The 21,055-nt window shown below is 40.0% G+C and overlaps 1 protein-coding gene and 1 long non-coding RNA gene across 2 annotated transcripts in view; both read left to right on the top strand.

The window, feature by feature from the left end:
- LOC116847949 (lachesin-like) overlaps nt 1-21,055 on the top strand; it is a 146,835-nt gene that overhangs the window by 55,759 nt on the left and 70,021 nt on the right. The gene's annotated exons all lie outside the window — the stretch shown is intronic.
- Nucleotides 10,147-15,369, top strand: LOC116847951. The gene is made up of 2 exons (XR_004378859.1): nt 10,147-10,291; nt 14,940-15,369. It is a non-coding gene; the product is annotated as an uncharacterized LOC116847951 (long non-coding RNA).

Raw genomic sequence — 21,055 nt, 5'->3', positions numbered from 1 at the left:
CGTAGACTTATATACGCATGAGCAATGTATTACGATATTATCGCCACGCGCGCTGCAACAGGAGAATACATCCCTATATTCTATAATAGACGTATATTACAAAATTTGTATGCATGGCGTAAGGAAGAAGCGGCGTTGCGTTTTACGTGAACGGAATAATGCCTGAATTACGTTGCGCTTTTTTCTCGTGGAAGTAACTCGCGTACACTTTCTCGCGGGCATGAATCGCGCGCACTCGCGTTTCGCAGGCGTTTCCGGCGACTCGCAAGAAACGATGGTTTTCGCCTTACCCTTTGACTCGCCTAAACTCCTTCGCAAGAACGATCGATAATACGTCTTTCTCGACGCCACGAGCACACGCGGTTACTGCCGATTCATTCGCTCGTGCATCGTCCTTATCCGCGTTCGCGCGTGAAAACCGCTGCCTGCTTACGCGCCGTGATAACAGGACATGATACGCTCGCGTGGACAAGCGCATACAAACACGGCGTATATGGACTACAACAGAATCAAGCAGGATGCAAACTTACTCGGCAACTGTTGTGCTCTGCAACTACACATGCATAAGCGACGCGACTGCCTTTCGTGCACAGCCATAGATATATTTCCAACATCTACCGGCCTTCCGACCTCTCATTTTCCTCTTCACGACGCCAATTACGCCGCACAGAATCTGACGGCTTCTGTTTTGTTGTATCATCCTGACGCTTTCGTTCTGTAAAGAGGCGGTGTATCACTCGAGCATAGCCAATTATAAACCGTGTGCAGACGCAATGTGTACGTCCCTGACGTATAATTGACGTCCCTGACATTGTTATCCTTTTGAGACTCAATTCCTTCAAATTCTCTTCCTCCCGGGCTTCCGTCCGATAAATGCGACTAAAAAGTGCCGGACCGCACAGATTACGAGTTATCGCGAAAGATCAAGTTTGAGAGTGAAACCAATGTTTTCGAATGCGCACCTTCACTAACAATAAAAATTAAGCGTCGAGATGAAAGGACGTTTTATTAGAGGGGAAAAAGCAAATGGAACGCTTCGTATTCGAATCACGCGTCGATCAAAAGAATCGTTGGCCCTTGTTCCGTCATTCGTACACATATTTACGTACACATAGATAGAATTTGTGTTCGCGAGTGCTTATAGAGTTACAAATAGTTCAGCCTGAAATAAAATGCGCGATGCGCAGGTTAACCGTAAAATCTCGGCGCAGTAGACCCCTGAGTATAATACCGATGCATTTATTTACTTTATTCGACCGCGAGGAGAAATACGACGCCTCAGGGAAAGGGCAGCATGATTATCGGAATTTTTGCAAAAATTTATAACGCACCTCATTACGCACCTAATGAGATTCCTCCCCGGCTCGGTCAAAGACGAAATCGAGAAAGTCCGAAAACGAGAAAGAAAAAGAGAGACAAGGGGGGGAGAGGCTAACTATTCTCCGTGCCCATTTCGCCGGTAAGCAAGCGCATTCCCGCAGAATGGATTGACATTACCGATATCGGAAAATCCACTGATTTTATCCGCGAACCGACGCGTTTAGCCTCCGTATGGGCGATCGGCTCGTTGTGTCCTTTATATTCGCGGAACCCAGGCGTTTGCCCGTATGACCCTGTCGAGTCAACCGGCTCTGCGTGACTGCACTATGCATGGCTGTACGCGAGCGCGTGTGTTTACACATATCATGCTCTTTCCGTTCGGACAAGCCGCACTGCACGGTAAAACCGCGATCCCGCAATAGGACCGGGTCCAGACCGGCCAAAGCGATATAATGGGAATACTTCTCCCGGGTGCATTCTGCCTTTTGTACATTAAACAAGTGCGCACACGAGCTCGCGTTCGTGTTGTCGCTGCGGGGATACCGGGGTGGCTGGCGGATGGAAGCAGGGTGGCGCGGAGGCGAACACCGTGTTCGGGGTTTGATTTACACACAGCGCGGGCCGTGTCGCTTTTACGCGGCTCTGAGGTCGTTCCGGCAAAACTGCGCTTACTGATTCGGGGAGTTGGAGCGTATGCGCGTAAACTTCGTCTCTCGACTCTGTACAGAGAAAGAGAGAGAAAGAGAGATTGTGTATGTTGTTGTTCACGGTGCCATAATCCGCGTCTCCGATTTCGTACGTGGCCAATAACCGCTACGGAGGTATATATACCTGCCGTAACAAACATGGATTTGCATCGAGAAAGATTGCGATCAAATTTTTAAAAGGGTAGATTCTATCTAATTTAATGCTCAAGTAGATATGGAGATTTCTAATCGAAAAGACTTGACTTAATTGACTTAAAGACTTGACGAACTTGAAATTGCTCACAATATGTAGTAGAAATCTCAATAACTCCGCAAAGTAATAGTCTTCGAGATACTCTATTTTTTATATTTACTTTAATATAATTTTATATATAATTAAGAAAGATATACTATAATATTTTCTATTTCTTATTGAGCACACATTAAAAACAAAATCAACGCCTTATGATACACCCAATGTAAGCTAAGGCTTTTCAGTTCCTATCATCGTTAAATTTTCGCTTCAACTTGCAATAATCAATATTTCCTATCGCGATAATATAATGGCTTGGTTTACATCGTGCACTTGATACGCGTGCTAAATAGTAACTTTCTATTAAATAATCTTAATATCAACAATGTAAACAATGTAAACGTCAATATAAACGGTATATTAAGCTGGTATAATACTCATTAAGAAGACGTATTGTATCGATTGAATGCGTCGTCGTTGATATGCATCAATCTTAAGATTATTTAATAGAAAGTTACTATTTAATACGCATATCAAGCGCACGATGTAAACCAGACCATTGTTAGGGTAATTATTTAGTTTAGGAAAATCAGCAGTAAGACAATGTATATAATATTTTTTTCGGGTACTATAACGTAAAATTCCATTTTGAACATTACGCCATACACGTTCAATATTTTATGCGACTTTTTCTGATAATAAATTTTAGTAAATAATGAGCAACGGCTAGAATATATAATAGGTTATTCTGTAAGATGTCCTCAACAACATATGTCAAAGTCGAAATAATTGGAGCTGACTCCTCTAAATTAAATTGCCAGTTTTTGCTTACTAAGGCGTTACAACGTCTAAAAGTGGAGCCTTGGTTCGACATTATCGGGATAAAAAGTCTCGACGATATCCATTGTGTAAAATTGTTGTGTTTATGTATACGCACGGATCTATCTCTACCTGCGTGCGTCACTGACCGTCGACCACGCTGTTGGAAAACGCGTAGGCTCACCAGCACTAGACAATGCAGTATAGTGTGCACTAGCGTCCATTAATACCTGATCGTTTCGAATCTTTGAAGGGCTACAACTTGCGAACGAATCGACGTAGAGGCACGAAACAAAAAGCAATTTTCTTGGCGTGCGATTCCATGCGCGTCTGTGTTAGTCTTTTATCGCCGACTCAACAGCGATCGTGGCCAAACATCGAGATAAACGAGAAACTCGAGAAACTTCTTACATGACGCACCCTCTCTCGCTCACGACAGAATCGGTTAAATTCTCTTATTTTTTTCGTCCCTTTCATTGTAATGAAAGTGAGATTAATGTTAACAATGTCAACATGTTGAAGCAAAAGAATGATCGCAGAATGCAGTTTAACGAGAAGCTTGAATATCTCGGAAACGATTCGGATTCATTCATTATATAGATAGTTAAGTTTATCTATAATATTGAAACAATCTGTACATATCATTATAGAATCCCTGACATTGAATATATTAACATAATAAAGTATGCATTGAACTGATTATTAGACGTGCCTATTCCAATGTGAATTATTACTGTCAATATTGTCGCATTAGCTATGAATGAGGAAACAAAATGAAATGTATCACGTTGGGCGCGCAACGTTTGATATGTCTCTCATTGGATCGTAATAATCCAATTCTATTTCTGATAATTATGCCGCAACATGCAACGAAAACTTAATCATGTCTGTACATCGTGATTCTCATTGGATTATATAGTAGCGTATGCATTTAATTATATCAATTAATGAGTAAAACGGCTGCGGTTTTCCGCTGTTGCATGGTTAATGTATCCGACTAAATCACTGATTTGCTTGTAACGATCGATACTGCAACGACACAAATAACAGACACGTTCACTGTTAAATTTTTGTTAATGTCCAGACGAAGTTAAGTGCAAAGTTTGAGAGAAGAAGGATCTTACATTGGAATGTGAAACCTCAATCTCTCGGCTCTTTGCACTAATCAAATTCATGGACGAATACAAGTGCCAAATGATTGAGCAAGGATAAGGGGCATGGCGTAAAGATCGATCTCTGCCATGTCCAAAGGTTACACAGCAAAAGCTGTCGTCGTTAGAACCGCTAGAGAGTGTAGGAAGCTCTGTACGAGGATGGGTAACCCGATGTTTGTAATCAGTCTTCTAGGTTGTTAGACACCGTATATACAGTGACGACTGGTGCAAACATGAAAGTACCCTTTCGGTACGTTTCTAACTTGCCTTTTGAGATAAATGTGAATAAGGCAAAGTGGATAGTGTCTTTGATTAACCCCTATAAAGTTATCGAGTAATGTGGGAAAATGGATCGAATGTAATCTCTAATAAAACTATCTCTTTGAAGATAAATTCTTTAATAGAATAATTCATTTTTCGAAATGTCAAATCGATTTATATCTTGATATTTGAAGCTTTTGCGGTGTTCATGAATATTAAATTTGGTTTCCGGATTTGAGCCGCGTGAATTCTTCTTTGTTTAATGCCGACGTTTCGTGAATAATTCGGTTCATCAGGGAAGAATGACCCGATTTATATCTTATACATCCAAAAATCAATTATTGCGTAATAATTTTTATCTTCGTTCGCGAAAGACCTCAACAACGTATTACATTTATTTCTATTCTATATTTTATTCGTTCTATATTTTAAATCGTTCAATTTACCATTACAATATATTTCAAATGCCAAATAAAATTTTTAATCTCAGACTTCCGGTGCAGTGCAGTGCCAATTTTCCCGTATTTCAAGGGACGTACGTATATATGTATATACCTAAAGTTAAAGTTGAGATTCTTTTAGATAGCTATTTCTCATTTGGATAGTAGCAAATCGCGGGGATGGGATGGTGCTGGGATAAGAGGAGCGCGCGTACCGGAAGAGGGAAATTAATCAGCCGAGGAAACTTTCCTCGTGGAATGTCGAGAAACTACAAATTAAATGACTGCGCCTTTTTAAGCAACGTTAAGTAGCTCGCGAAAGATAGCAGTCGATTTCTTTCCGTCGTCACCCAATTGTTTTTGTACACGCTATAGCGTCGCTTAAAAAGCAAGACAACGTCCATGTTGTGAATCTATCATAGTCTTTCTACCGTCGTGGAACGCATCAATAAACTCACCTGGCACCCATTAAATGCAAGGATTTTAAGTTGCGCTTTTGTATCACGATTCGTTTAGATATGCACAAAATTTAGTGTCTGAGATGTTAAACAAAACTGAGTCAATTTGTTAACATCATTGATATTTCCATTTATCAGATTATTTTGTTCCAATTATTATAATACTCGATATTTAATAATGAGAAATAATTATCTGAAAGTTTCAATTGTAACTTTAGATATATCCATTTCTTGCAACTGGAAAACTGATACACCAGAGATAAATTAAAAACTAAAAACTTCATTTATGACCGACATATAAAAATATTATTTGCGTCGACTTGAAAATTTTATTCATTATTTTACTGTTGGCGATTTTTCCGGGACAGAGAGTCGACTGAAGTTTAAGAGTAATGAATACATTTTTGCCATCCTTTTCGTAACGCATTAACTCCATGTGCTTTAATTGCTACAATTTGCAGAGGCCGTTATGAGTCTATTAACTACACCGTTGTACGCGCCCTGCTACGTTGGCAACTGGAGTGGCACTTGCTCAGAGAGTCGTTTTATCGTGTTTCCATCTCTTAAACCGACTTAATATTTAACTCACTAATTGCTTCGATAAAATTTAATTTGTGGCCACGGCACCTCGATTATGTATCTGTTGCTTAAAAAACGGCACATTGTCAGCGTGTAATTGTAAAACATTTACATGATATTTCAAGATAATACCCTTATTCACGATAAGATTACACTGAGAGGAAAATGTTTGATATTTATAACTATAATTATATAAAGAAATAATAACTATAAATTATGGTCAAGACAACCATTTTTTAGTCAATTACACTATAATTTTAGTAATAATTTTATATGCATGTTACTGCTACTATCTTCGTGTTGGAACAACCAAAAAATATAGTTGGGCCCAATTTGGTTATTATCATTAAAATTATAGTGCAATTGATTAAAAAATGGTTGTCTTGACCATAATTTATAATAATTATTTCTTTATATGATTATAGTTTCAAATACCCAATATTTTTCTCTCAGTGTATATTACGTTATTTGAATTATCATTGCCAACTATAATTCATCATCCAATTCGAAAAATATTTTATATCGATATTGTTGATATCGACGAAAAGATTATTTTCCGAGAAATATCTCGCAGGCTGCCTGAGACGGCAGCCAATCGAATGACATTCCATCAGTAGGCGCGAAACACGGATTACGTATTTCTAATATTTCATCAGAGCCATACACCATATCTGAGATCAAACGCGTGAATTTTCTGGGTGTCCGGAAATTACGTGTCATTGCCAGAGCATAGAACGTACGGAAGAGTAGTCTACGTCTCTCTCACGCGCTACGCAAGCAGCAATCTTCGTGCGAAATTAGTTGTCGCATTTCGCCAACGGCGAGTACCAAAACACAATTCTAATGCTACAAATGGCTATTGATTCTATTTTTCTATTGTTTGCGTCTTAAAATGGCATTCATTTAAGGGGATGCTGAAGCTGAAAACTTTACCGACAGAACATTGACAACATTTTTCTGCAAAGTTTACGTCGTATTGGTTACACAGAATTATAAATGCTTTTACGCAACGAAAATACGTGGAAAAATAAATACGAGCATTGCTTGATATATGACGAAAACGAACAAAAAATTTTTAATATAAAATCTCAAACTGTCAGCGTTATATTTGCCTAATCCAAAAGTTTCGCAGCTTGTACATACCGAAAGTATAGATGTTCCAAACAGAAAAATTTTGAAGAACATTGCTCTATCTTCGCATCTGCATTTGAAAGCTTAAGAATATCGAAAAAATTTGCAGAAAAAGTTTCATATATAGTTAAGTTTTTCGTTGAATATGGTAAAACAAAGCAACACACATTCATGTAAATTCTGTATATATGAAATACGAAAAGGATAGCGTGATTATGTTAGTAACGATCATTTCTGCATTATTGACATTGTTCGAGTTCGTCATCGACTCCAGCATCCCTTTAAGAATTACTTAACTTAATCATTTCAATATTAGAAACATGTTAGATTCCAAATTTCAACTCGAATGATCATATTTTCAATGAGTTCGTCAAACATTTGTTAAGATCAGGCATCTGTGTAATAACTATTAAATAACTGATGTCACATACCCAAGAATATATGATGAGTCGTTATTAGTGATCTTATTGATCTAGCATTCTGGTCTCAGTGACTTTGTACAGGATACTTGTTCATGTCATTAGCACGAGCACGATGCAATTCTGAAAATTAGACATATTTGAGGTTTCAAATTTCGACTCGAATAACTTTACATTCAATGAGCTCATCAAAAGTCTGTTAAATGTAAAATCAGATATACTTTAAAAAACTTTGTGTTAATTTAACACAAGACAAATATGTAAACAAATAACATGAATAATATGTCAAAAATTAATAAAAATATAATACTTGAACTTGTTATAATCTTATTTTAACACTTCAAAATAGTAAATATGAACTCAATATTGAATAGTTCAAATAACACTATAATAATAACATGTTAATTTAACATGTTTGCTATTAGCTTCACATATGACACATTAACCTTTTTTGTATATTTACATATAAACAAAGTTTGTTTTAACAATTACATGAAAACAAATGTGATATGGTCTACATAGAGAATTCTTTAAATAAATCTTGGTGCTGAATGTATTAAAAAACAGATGTTAAAAATTTATCACCAAAAGTTTTCTACACAAATCAATTTCCACACAAATACAAAATATTCATTATCATGTACATTATGTGTAATGACCATAACAATTATTAAATTATATTGATTTTACATACTAGAAAATGTCTAATGAATTGTGACCAGCAGCCTGGCATCTCATATTCTTTGTTCTTGCCTCTCATCGAACTAGCAGCTCATTCCAGTTACTTTATCGTTCAGAGTACTAGTTTAGGTTGTTAATATTGATATTGATACTCGCATCACGATTTGATCAAACCTGGAAGTTAAAAATAGATCCCAAATTTCGACTCGACTAACCTTACTTTCAATAAATTCGTCAAACGTCTGTCAAGATCAGAAATAACATTTATAATAATATTGACTTCATACCTCAGAAAAATATATGATAGATCGTAACCAGCATTCCCCTCTTTTCCGTTTCTGCTTCCCATCGATACAGCATTCTGCTACCACCAGCTTTGTTACTCAAAATACTCGTTTATCGCGTTTGCACTGAACAATACTGGCTCGCACGAATATGATTCAATCAAGTCTGAAACTGCGTTCTATTCATTGCCAGAAAGTATATATGGTACGTTCCACTTAAAACTCGCAACGACACGAGAGTCGTTGCGAGCGTTAAGTGGAACGCGCCCATATTAACATACATAACATATATCACAGACATTTTAGTATTAGCAATGAATATCGAAACACATAACATCACTTTCGATGAGTTCGTCAAGATCGGACATATAATTACGAAAGAATACTGATTTTGCCCGCCCGAAAATACATGATGAACCGTTAACGTTACCCCGCGCGTTCCGCACCCCCCGCGCTGACGGTCTTGCTACCAATTCAATATCCTATTCCCGACTACTCCGTCGTTCAGAATGCTTATTCGTAGCATTGATAATGACGCCGACGCTCGCGCGAACACAATTCGATCGAAGAGACAAATATTACTTACTATAATGCTGACGAAAACCCGATTACTTTGCGTGCGACAACAGGCGTACTTTTGGCGGGCTTCGGGAACGATGATAAATGACCGAGCCGAGGATTGGTAAGTAGAATCTCTAGATACGCAAGTCGCACGGTAGAGTCTTTTGATACGAAGATCCGACATTCGTATCCGCCTTGCAATCTAGCAATTGATTGGTCTATCTGGAAAGTAGCGCGAGTCAATCGGAAACGCGACATTAACTAATGACACGTTATATAGACACTGAATATTATGGGAAATACTTCCGTCGCGTACTAAAGATATGTTTACACGTTATAAGATTCTATATTTATAAACAGATATCTTCGCCTATATAAGCGATGTCGCGAAGCATGCGGGGTTATTCATTGACGAACGATAACAAAGTCACTCCTTGTCCACAATCTTGCTTAAATCCCAAACCACAATGGGTGCTTTCCAGTTGCGTACACTGTGTTACACAAAACCAGTTTATTGGTTGCATATTATCTTACAAGATATTTTAAATAATATGTGACCAATAAACTGGTTTTGTGTACGTGTGTGTCAAGAGGCCTGTTCTTTATAGCTGCACTACTGAACTAGTGCAATAAGTTAGAGTGAGAAAACATATATTTGTCTCACTTCAATATATTGCACCAATTCAGCAGTGCAGCTACAAAGAACAGACCTAAGATGTGTCAAGCAATTGGAAAGCATCCGATCCGTTTGGTTGGTTGATTTGGTTCACTTAACACTCGCAACGTCTTGAGCAACAAAGATAGAATGACGTTCGCGGCGTTGCGAGCATTAAGTGGACCAAACTAACGCTGTCAATCACGTACACCAAAAGTTCATTAGCGTGTCGAAAGTGCCAAAAATGCATGAATGTGAACGCGCCAGTGATGCAAACGAGGTCGCGCGTCTACAACGACGCGATCTATACGCCTTAATCACTTGCTCGAGTTACTAACCACTCTAGACCAATCGCGTTCGTTTCGCATTACGAGGTTGTCATCGTGATTATTCAATCTAGGAGTTGGTAATGAATCGCGCGAAATGCTCGATCTTTTCGCGCCAAGCAGCCATGAACACACATCGATCCACATCGATCCGCATTTCTCGCGTCTTTTATACGTCGAAGTGAGTCTCGCGCGTTAATAAGTCTCGGGAGTGTCGAGAATAATGATGTGCGATTGCCGGGGCATATCGTGAAGACGTCATTTGTAAGTAATCTTCTCGTTTCTCTTCACGGTACATGCGGCCAGTGGTTGTCGCGACGTGTCGTGTTGACGTCCCTTATGCTAATAATCGACTCGCTCAGATAGTAATAGAATCGGACGATCGTCAGATTTATTGAACGGGAATTAGAAATGAGATGACAATCAGAGAGGATTGAAAGAGTTTTCAATCATTTTGATGCGTAATGTTCCCGCGAAAAGTACGACGCGCGTCCCGGGCGAAAGATACTTGAACTCTTGTCGACATCGCGCTAATTAATATACGTTTTTCCGATAGAATCATACGCGAATGTCAATGCTAGTGCCAAAAACAATGCTATGAGAGAATATACGACGAAACAGCACAACGAAACAACCGAGAACAGGGTGGTGGGTCGGCTGAAAATCAGGATGCGTTCAACAGTACATCATTTATTCTCAGACAAATCATTTATTATGTTGAGTATCTCCGTTTTTAGCAGTTACTTGACAATACAAAAGAAAGATATCCGAGTCGAAATTATGCTGGTATTTATAGTTGTATTTGTTATTTACTTAGTATTTATTTGACAAATAATTATATTTTTATAAATTTCTGCTTATCTCTCTCTTTCTCTTTTTCTTTCACATTAAGCTATACTTACTTCATACAAGAAATATTGATTAAAACAGCTGAATTTATTGATAAATAATTATGAGAGAGAGAGAGAGATTTTATGAATTCCTGCTTAATCTCTCTTTTTCTTTCATTCGTTTAAACTGTACTTGTCTCATACAAGAAATATTGGTTAAAACCGTTAAATTTATTGATAAATAATTATGATTTTGTGGATTCCTGCGCTTAATCTCTCTTTGTCTCTTTCTTCTTTCATTCACTTACGCTGTACTTGTTTCATACAAGAAATATTGGTTCAAATAGCTGCATAACAGTTTATGAATGACAATTTGTAAAGTCTCTACCAAAAATTGTAAACAAATTGCAACTATGAATATAAAATATATAATATATAATAATATAAATCTCATACATGCTTTATGTTTCTATATTTTGGTTGCCAACCTATACTAATAATTTATTTTTATTTTTATTTAATCTTGTATTGTGTGGAATCTAAACTTAAATCTAAACACATCTAAATTAAATTGATAAACATACTACACATAATATCATAGAGCACATAACTATTATCTTTCACAGTTTCCTTATCAGCTTTTTTAAAAATTTTAAATCTCATTAATTTCCAATACCAAAGAAAGCAAAAAGAAACTAAGAAATAATGAGAGTAAAATATATTTTTTTTTCTTTTACTAATTCTTATTTATATTATATAATATTTGCTTATCTTTCATACACTCTATTTACAGTTAAGCAAATTATATATTTTTGCCAAAGTAACTAATTTATAAATAATTTGCTAACTGATATCAAGAATAAAAATTAAATATGAGTGAAGAAAATTTCGTGTAAGATGAGCAAATATTAATTTTAAAATAAGCTTTCAGGAGACAGTGTGAAAAAATTGCAGTAAGATATAAGTACCACTGTCTGGACGCTTACCTAATACGAATATTTAAAAACCAATACAATGACAATTTTCAGGATTAGACACGTGTCCAGGAATTGATGCTTTTATTTTAAGTAACTGTTTCTAAACATCAAGATAGAATAATGATCTCTATAGTATATTTTGAGGTTTTTCATTGACTTTTTAAATTCAATAGAATTTGCAGGATTAATATAAAATCAAAATTTCGACTCGGGTATTTAGAAAGTACTAATATAATATTTATGTCACTGTGTAATTCTTATATAACGCGTACTTGCATCAATATAACAATATTATCAAAAATATTTATTATTCTTTTCTATATTTTATATATATATATATATATATATATATATATATATATATATATAATCATTATTATTATTTTGCATATACACATTCTATTATTATTATATTTTATTATTCTATATTATACATATTTTATTACATGTATATTAAATATAATATAAACTACTCTGTTATACATATATTGAACAGCAGCTCTTTTGGATGTTGTTTATTGCCATGGCATGTGCATATTATTACGAGTACAATTATGTAACGTGTTTGAAAGACACATTGAGGGAATGAAACTTGATTTACGTGTAAATAACATCGTAGATCGTAAAGTAACGCCATAAAGCATGATTCGGCTGTAAAAGGCATACGCGGCCGGATTTTATTCCTGCTCGAGATAGAGGAGGCTGCAATATGTCGCGATCGACGCTAAATCGTGACCCTCGACTTGACGACAAATGACGCATACGGAAAGGCTAGGTAAAAGTGCATACACGGGCGACCGTACAGCTGGCGGAAGCCCCTCAATTTCGCGTTCAATAAATTTGCCCGTAAAAAAAAAAGAAAGAGAGAGGGAGAGAAAACGGAACGCAGACTGTAAAATAAGCGTTTCTCGCACGCGGTTGATGAATTTCAATATTTTTTTTATGGATCTTTGGTAGAGACACATTCCGCAATAAGTTCCAAGGACGCGATTGACGCCTCGACGGCCGTCATCTTCGAAACGTTGAATTAAAATTGAAAAGCGCATTTCACAAACTCGGTCTGCACGACCGCGAATCCGATGTGGAAATAAACATAAACTGGTGTTCGCATACAGCGCGCAACGTCTATATCGTGAAAACGCTTTCAAAAACATCACTGTGGGGATATCTCTAAGAGCTCGATGTAGCTTGGAGATTTTTCATGTGGAAATTTTCAATAAGTACTTACTCGTTCCCCGTCTTTCGCGCTCAGAATAATTTAAGCGATTTAAGTACAACTTTGTAAACACACGATTATTTGTTAGTTGTCCTCGCATATTACTTTCTTATGTAATATTTTGTTATATCGTTAAAACTTTTGTTATTATTCCGCCTTTTTCCACTTTTTCTTTTTATTTGTTTGAAACGTCATGATTCAACATTCGGCATTTTATGAGCGAGTATATTATTTAGTGCATTGACGCGAGACACACGCTACCGTCGTTGCTACCGTCGTTTCCGCCATGCAACGTATAACTCGCAGAGATACTTCTTCTTGCGACATAATTCTCGTTTCACAGGAGCTTTCAAGCCGAAACTTTTTTCCCGCTTATTATTCCGTTCCCTCCACGTGCGCCCGAACGTTCCATTTAGTGGCTCAAATGCGCGAACAGCGACCGTGTCGCATAAATTGCGAATTTTTCGCGGCCTGGCACATTTGTGTCATGTTTCCTGTTTATGTAAATACGCGCAATAAATCGTATCCATTCGTGAATTCGTTCCTTCCGTTCGGCTGCCTCCTCGGCGTGGTCAAAGAAACTGAATTTCGACTAAAAACCAAAGATACATTGATGACTCGGCTAAAATTGGTTCCGGGAAAATGCTGCGAATGCATTAAAAATTTGGCACGTTACAACGCTTTGTAAATACGTAACAATTAAATTTATGAAGACGGAAATGTGTATTTATCGCGATGAATACGCAAATAATCGTGAATTATTTCTCTCTTTCCCTCTCTCTGAAATTCTGATTACAAATGAACAAAGACGCGAAAGAAAAAATGAGAAATGGAAACTACAAGACTTTTTCAGTTTTGTTTCTAAGGAAAGAGGCAACAAATACTCACGAAATTCTTCCCTTAAATACTTAATAGAATCAAAGAAATTATATTTATTCATATGAATGTATTATTCATTTCGTGTCGTACCAATGACGTTGAGAATAGATGGAAGAACGTATTTATATCGAGAAAGAGCAACTAAAGTTCTTTCCCCCCTACTTCTCGATGCACAGACATGACACGCATATTGACATTGAATTTTGTAGTGAACTGCATTGCTTAAGAATAGTAAATCCAACCTTTCGGCAATATCAATACTTTCTAAACCTTGAATTTATTCAAATAACGTAGCAAGCCTCGAGAGAGTTTTCAAATTTCCATAATCCTCGCGTATGTTGTTAAGCAAGTTACTCCGCAGGTGAGACTTATCGCGACAGAGTGACAGTATATTTTGTAGGGAAGCGATTCAGAAGCGACCAGAACAAACAACGGTGACAAAATTCCAACTTGACTCAACTGAACAGACGTGAGGAAATTTAACAAGAATGAAAGTCTTAACGGAGAACGCTGCTTAGATTATTATATGGCGAATAACGACCGCCGGCTAAACGCGCTGTGTCACAGACACACCGGAAAAGCACCTTAACACAAGTGACGTAGCAAGCCGGTCGAATATAGTTCATCGCTAGGTAGCGGCGTCCCCGTGCGCGAGAGATTAGTAGACAGTAGACAAGTTTCAAAGAGGAATATAATTAACGGTTCCGTGCGACACTGGTACACTGGCTCCTCGATTGGAATCTCATCTCCAGGGTTATTCTCTGGCTGGTTAACGTGCTTGTCTGAACAGTTACGATCCTTAGAATCGGAAGCTCTACTTGAAAAATCTTCCCTCTGTCAGAAGACGATCTCAAATCGTTCCCACGAAAGAAATCTCTCGTCGCTAGGCGACCATCCTCAAGTGCATTTCTCAAGGCGGCTTTTGGCGGACGGAACTTAATTCCTCGCTTATCGGCTCGTGTTTTCGGACGCCTTATTTTCCTTGGATCATGAAATGATTCACTTTTTAGATAGGACAGCCTGCCAGGAAAGAGAATAAGCCACGAATCCGCCTACGAGGAGATGATACAACAGCAGACTTTGCTGCTTCGATCTCTACAGCGACGAGACATCACTGGAGGAAACCGAAGAAGGTGAACACGGTGAAATCATCGCTGGCAGCAACATGATAGATACATTCCCTCGTCGCGAGCAGCGACGTCTACTTCGCAACAGTAGCAGTATCCAAGAACATCTTCGTCAACGTAGTCTAGAGAAGTCTTCTCTACAGTCGACAGATTTTCTAGAGCTTCCATCGTCGCTGTCCTCAACATGGCTGTCTATGGCACACCGAGATTTTCAACTCCGTCTGTAATGAAGAAAACGAGCGATAAGCTACAAAGCCGTATTATTTAAAGAAGTACTACATATATATACATATATAAATTTTTTTTTAAAGAGGAATGTTTTTATGATTCTTTTTCTCCCAGTCACGGAATGCGAATATTAAGCTCTAAATTATTTGTGGCAAGGACAAAAATCATCTTTCTCTGCATCACACACTACCTCGTCATAATCAACAAAGCGCGTAGAGCAGCAATTATACGGTTCTTGAAATTCTCGGATGATGTAAATCGCACGAGCACCAAACGGTCCCACATTCAAAGTAGTACGATATCGAACAGATCACCGCAAATCTTATACATACGTTCGCAACGGCGTATGCAAAGCAGATGGCAGTCGTTTGCTGCAGTCAGTTCCTGCCGGCTATATCTAAAAATCGCAAGAATAATAGGATATTCCTCTTCCGGGATTGAAGTTACGCGCAGTGAGTTAAAATATTGGAAATATGGAAAGTAATTTCAGGAAATCATGAAATATGCGAGCGTTGGAATGTGATAGTCAAGCGGAAAGACAAATCCCGGATTACGAGATTCGGCTGCTTATCGATTTTTCACCGACGTGGAGATATTTAATTTCATCCGCGGTAACTACAAATATTAAAATTCCAGTTTGTAAAACTCGATAGCCCGAGTATTTCGCGGATCTCGCGGCAAATAAATGATATTATAACTTTACGCGAACGAGATTATTATTCCGCGCTATCAATGTTGATCGTGCCGTAGAAATATAATTCTTTGCCTAACCGAGTGTGTACATTATGCGAACGTGAGTATTCATTTTTGCCCTGAGCGATATCAAGCGCTTTAGATATCAGACTGAATATTAACGAAGGCAACGGTGGAGGGTAGGTCAGGTGACGTTTAAAATCACACCACCTGCTGAGCAACGGCGGCGAGCCATTAATTTTAATGCCGGACTCGCGCAGGAGGCCGCGTTGTACGCGGTCGCACAAAGCAGCACCCCCTACGCTCCTCGCGCCGAGATTTCCGTAAACAGAGTTCCTCGTGTTGGGGAACTTATGGGGAGCAAAATTTGGAGTTTTTATTTAGTGGAAAAGTTTTTCGCGCGAGAAAGCCGACCTTCCTCCGACCTAGTGCGAGAAGAAATATTTGTCCGTCTGTAACTGCCATAAGGCGACGCGCGCGCGCGCGCACATACACTGCTTTTCGATCGGATCTCCTCACGTTCATTCTCGAGCAAGATTCGAGTTGCTGCTCTTGGAGTTTACGGAAAATTCCAAAACTATCGCGTGACAGTTCGTTTAAAAAATGTAATATACGAGGCAACGCGCCGGGAACTTTAGCTGATCTCGTGAGCCGCACGACGAAAGGTCAAACTACTAAAGAGATTCTTCGCATAAACAGTGCGTACGTGCTGGAGCGAAGTCGCACGTAGGAGAAGTACACTGTACGCCAGTCTTTCACGCGCGTTTCTCCTTCTCAATTTAAATTCACAGCTCGCGCAACAACCGCGTGATTCGCGATAAACCGGCGCGGATGAGTCTGTCAGCCGGCGCGCGGAGCATGCCGTTGTTGTGACGTTATTCGCAGAACGTGAGGACTCGTCTGGACATTATTTCGACAAAGAGGTCGCGGAACTTGCCGACTAAGAAGAGTTTAACCGACGGTGTATTCATTCCGGTAACGTCACGTGTCGAGATGGCAACACGGAGAGCACTCCACGTTCATCCTGGAATTTATAAGCGTTTACTGCAAACGCGATCGCACTTCTCTAGAGAGAAACGAAACTGTGTGCAAGGATACAAGGGCAGAAGAGTATGTGCGATTTTAGTTGCCGTCGCGAATGGCACCGGAAGTCGAGCGGGAAAGCGAAAAGGTGGAGTGATTTTATTTGATAAATGCATGGGAGTATCTGACAGCTGTTGCGAGAGGTCTGCTCTTCTTCGCTGCCACCGTCTCGTCCCCCTCTTCATCCGAGTTGCATCTCTCGATTCTATTTTCCAACTTGAGTGGGATAAGCGAAAGAGGGTAGGAGCGGGTGTCGAGGATGGCTGGGTCGAACTCGCCACTTTACTTCGGCTTAAAAGGACACCCAAGTTGGCGCAGCCGGAGCTTCTTTGGGACGTTCGAAACTTGCTAGCGTCAACGGGCACGGTTGTCGCTGATACTAATGTCTTTTCCTAACGAAGGAAGAATTAGTGCTCCCCGACGGGAGAGTTGTTGAAGGAGCGAAATTAGAGCGTCACAGATTCTTATTTAATGGCAAGATGATAAAGCTTTTCTCTTTCCATCCTTGTCCATCCTTTTCTCTTGCTTTCTCACAAATGCATAGAGAGAAAGGGAAGGGGAGAGAGAGAGAGAGAGAGAGAGAGAGAGAGAGAGAGAGAGAGAGAAGAGGAGACGGGTAAGAGAGAGGGAGAGAATACCGCAACTAATTTTCTTGATTCAACCTGAATTTACTTTACGTTAGTTGTGTTAACTTGTGTTAATTTGCACGTGACGTTGCGTAAATGTAAAAAGCTCACCTCATCTCCAGCGCTCCAATTGATATCACCGATATTGAATTTACATATACAGCAAATTTGCTTTCGCGCGTATCCGTTGAGTTTAAAGTATAACTTTGCCTGACTGGAAATCCTATGGGATCGGTATAGTTGGTAATAGTACTCGAGTGCAACTACATTCTATGTTACAATCCCTGACTATTATATTGCTGTGCCAAAACACAATGAGATTTATTGCATTTATTATTATGCGAGTCTTGTATTAACTATCGTAATTTTGAGGAGAATCTAATTACGTGTGTATGCACAAATGCATAGCTGAAATTGTGTAGTTGATATTACACAGATAAAGTCGCGATATGGTCTGCTACGCAAGATGCGCTTTATCGAATATTTCACAGCGTAGCCTCTGAGATGAAAATCAATGGAAAAGAAATAGCAAAAATCGAAAGCCCCTATAGATTTGTGAGAGAGGGGGAGAGAGAGAGAGAGAGAGAGAGAGTGAGAGGAGGGTAAGAGGGAGGGAGGGAGGAAGGAAAGAGAAAGAGATAGAAATAGAGAAAGGATTCTAATTATACCGACATTCAAAGAGACTTTAAAGGATCCGCCTTTAAAGGCTGAGGAAGTGCAATCAGTTGGCGATGTTAGCGAGTTCTCGCAGTATTACGTAAAGAAATTTCTTACGGACGCAAGTTACTCCTGCGCAACTATCTCTCGATAAAGATCGGCGCTTTTCGCGTCTCTAGAAGCATACACCGCGCGAACATCCGCACGTCCGGCGGAATAGGGAATTCATTATTAATAAAATCTCAGCGTTCTTGTAAAGAGTATCTCTTCAACGAAAGATATATCTCCATTCTCAAGCGTCTATTCGCCAGGTTGACAAAGTTATCCAATTGAATTTGCCCCGTTGAGCTCCTCGGCAAAACACGCCGAACGCTTTATTTCTCACGTCCGATTCTTAAAGACGACTGTCGCGATTCTCCTTCGAGAAAGCCAGGTAACCCTGTTTTCTCGGCCAAGGGGTCACGCCGCTCGGTACCAGCCGAGCACATCGGCAACGAATCAGCAATTGCCGGGATCGATATTTTGCGGGTTCGGTTATATATCGAGTTAAAGACGGTCCCCCGCAGAAGAGGAGAGGTGGAAATGGAGGATGTGTAGGTGGAGAACGAGGAAGTGAATGGCGGACGAAGAAGGCGCCTGATGGTGGCGGTGGTGTGAGACGGGGTGGGAGCCGCTGAAATTGAGATGCCTTATCTCGAGGATGAGAAAGGAGCTTCCGGATGGAGTGCAGTCGAAGTGAGGTCTCGCAAAAATCTCCCGGGGAATAAAAGGGGATACTGCTTGCGGGAACACCAAGCAGTTCCAGCGGTTCGAACCATTCCCCGTCGTTCGTACTGGCGTACCCGAGATTCCACGTTTCCAACTAGAATTCCTTCATGTGGAAGTGGAAGTTGAGAGTGAGTCGCGGGCGGACGTGCACGATGTAAAGTTACCGGTTTGGTTCCAGGGGCCCCCCTGGGTGACATTGTTACTGTTTTTGGATGATGCAACTTAGCCCTATCGCAATGTCCTCGTTCCCTGCGTGTTTGGGAATCAATCTTGGAAACACGTCGTCGACTGAAGCATTCGTGTCATCTAATAGCGAGGAGAAATCGGCTTCTTGCTTGGCTGGGCAGAATTTTACAATCGTCTTACAATCCGTCCGATGGTTAAACAGTTTTGTTTATTTTCTTCATTTTGGCACGACTACGCAGACTTAAAGTTTAACTCAGACTTTGTATTATTTATGGATAATTACAAACTGCAGTAACTCGCCGACTTTTATGGATCTATTAACTTTTTAAGAACGATAGAACGCCAAGCAAATAGTTGCGTGACACTTAACTGCTAGTAAAAAGTGGAAAAGGAATTTTGACATGTGCGCGCGATATTTTCATTTGAATACGTTAGATATTATCGTCTGGAAGTTAACGTGAGTAATTTTATTTAACGCGCCGGCGATGAGAATTACGAAAGCTCTTCTGGTAAAAGTCAGTCGTAAAAAAATCCCTATTTTACTTTTCATATATCTGAGGCTTAACGTTCGCGTTTATCGCACCTCGTGTGATCTCGACCTTTCGGATTTGAACTCGTCTCTATCATCGCCGGAATTCCCGCGATCTTTGACACCTGTGGACTCGTAGTTACGCGAATGCTTTAGGATGAAGCATATTTCACGAGCACATTCCAAATGGTCCGGAACCGCCTCGCCTCTTCGGCGATCGTAAAATCATTGCCGTTCCGTCGCGCAAAACCCGATCTTACTTCCGTTCCATAAACGATAATTCTCAAACGGAGATATATGTCCGCCGTCGCGACCTCGCGATTATTATTATCGGAAAAATCAGCTCGGCGAACGAAGCGCCGTATGAAACTCTGCATGGGGACTTGCAATTTTCCTCAGGATTCTTCCTAGCTAGCCAGCGCTTCCGCGATCGGGTTCGTTAGACGCCACGCCGACCTCTACCCCTTGGCGAAAGATTCAGCCCCTATCTGGCGCCAGCGGGAATTTCAGCATCTCCGCATAGATACCCCAAGGTAATGCCCAGTCCGCCTCCGACGTGGCGTTCCTCCGCCCCACGATTCCCTATAAAAACAAATTGCCCCAAGCCGGCGTATTTCTCCGTTTTCGCGAAGATTTACGAAGGTCGGCTACGAGCGGTCCCTAGGTGGGAGAAGAGGCGGCGGGTAAGACGGTGTTACCCAGCATCTCCTGCTGGTCACTCTTATATGTCGGATCGTTATTTTTACACGGCCAGGCGCTCTCACCTCTTTGTTCAATCATTTACTGCCTCTACCGGAACTAGTTGGGCTCGCCAGGTGATGTGGCAGGATCGGAGGAGCGAGAGACGCGTGGACGCGGAGACGGAGTGATAAAAGCGAGGGTTGCACGCCCTGGGGGTCTCGTCCGTCGTTCGTACTTAACAGCTTTCCATCAGACACGTTGTCTTGGTGGACGTCGGTCCCACGTTCTCGACCCGAACGTATTTCGTGGGACAATGCGGGCACGGCTCGACATGTTGCCAGAGACGATGCGAACGAGAAGTCTTAGAACTGCGCGTGTCTCGATGCAGTCCGACACGTAATCTAAGATTCCGCGATAGAATTGTGCCTTCAACTATCTCGTAAAATATAGATGAGTGATGAGAGAAATGAAAGATGCAGAAATAGCGAAATTGTGATTCTACGCTTTGGCAATCGTACATTTTGATAAGAAGAGCGTGGTGAACGAAT

This window comes from Odontomachus brunneus, unplaced genomic scaffold, assembly GCF_010583005.1.
Source record: "Odontomachus brunneus isolate Ranch 3 - 2012 unplaced genomic scaffold, Obru_v1 Obru_scaffold_085, whole genome shotgun sequence".
In the NCBI taxonomy this organism is placed as follows: domain Eukaryota; kingdom Metazoa; phylum Arthropoda; class Insecta; order Hymenoptera; family Formicidae; genus Odontomachus; species Odontomachus brunneus.
The sequence above is the reverse complement of the archived record's forward strand: the minus strand, read 5'-3'. Positions and strand labels throughout refer to the sequence as shown.